Genomic DNA, 938 nt, shown 5'->3' on the forward strand with positions numbered 1-938 from the left:
ATTCCAGTCAAGGGCATGTACCTTGGTTGCGGGCACATCCCCAGTAGGGGGTGTGCAGGAGGCAGCTGATCGATGTTTCTCTCTCATCGATGTTTCTAACTCTCTATCCCTCTCCCTTCTTCTCTGTAAAAAATAAATAAAATATATTTTGAAAAAAAAAGAAGAAAAAAAGAGGAAAGAATCAAATGTCACTACGGACAGAGGACAGAACTAATTACAGGGATAATGTGAAGGGGGGTGAGCAGTTGCTTGGTTAACAATACCTTTAACCACAGCAACATCTGAGAAGATAAGACATTCAGGTGGGGGGGCGTGTGCGGGAGGCAACAGATTGATGTGTTTCTCTTACATCGATGTTTCTCTGTCTCTCTCTCCTCCCACCTCCTCCTCCCTCCTTTCCACTCTCTCTCTGAAAAAGCAATGGAAAAATATCCTCAGGTGAGGATTAACCAAAAAATAAAATAATAAGTACACATGAGAAGGGGCGGCCAGCTCCCTGGGAGTTCCTGGGATGGGTGTGGTTTAAGGCAGTAATTCGGTTTCTCGCCTCTCCGATTGGCCAGCGTGGGAAAATGTTAGCATCAAGTGCTGGCCAGGGCACAGAGCAGTGGGCACGCTCAGGTGCCACTAAAGTCTTAGTGGCATCGCGACTTTTTGTTTTTACTATATTTTTGATTGATCTCAGAGAGGAGGGGAGAGGGAGAGAGAGAGAGAAACATCCATGATGAGAGAGAATCATGGATCGGCTGCCTCCTGCACACCCCCTACTGGGGATCGAGCCCGCAAAGCAACCCGGGCATGTGCCCTTGACCGGGAATTGAACCCGGGACCCTTCAGTCCTCGGGCCGGCGCTCTATCCACTGAGCCGCACCGGCTAGGGCGGCATCCGGACTTTGGAGAGTCAGCTGGCCGGCCACCGGGAGGTCGAGTCGGGTCAG

Source organism: Myotis brandtii, unplaced genomic scaffold (genome assembly GCF_000412655.1).
Source record: "Myotis brandtii unplaced genomic scaffold, ASM41265v1 scaffold329, whole genome shotgun sequence".
Taxonomy (NCBI): domain Eukaryota; kingdom Metazoa; phylum Chordata; class Mammalia; order Chiroptera; family Vespertilionidae; genus Myotis; species Myotis brandtii.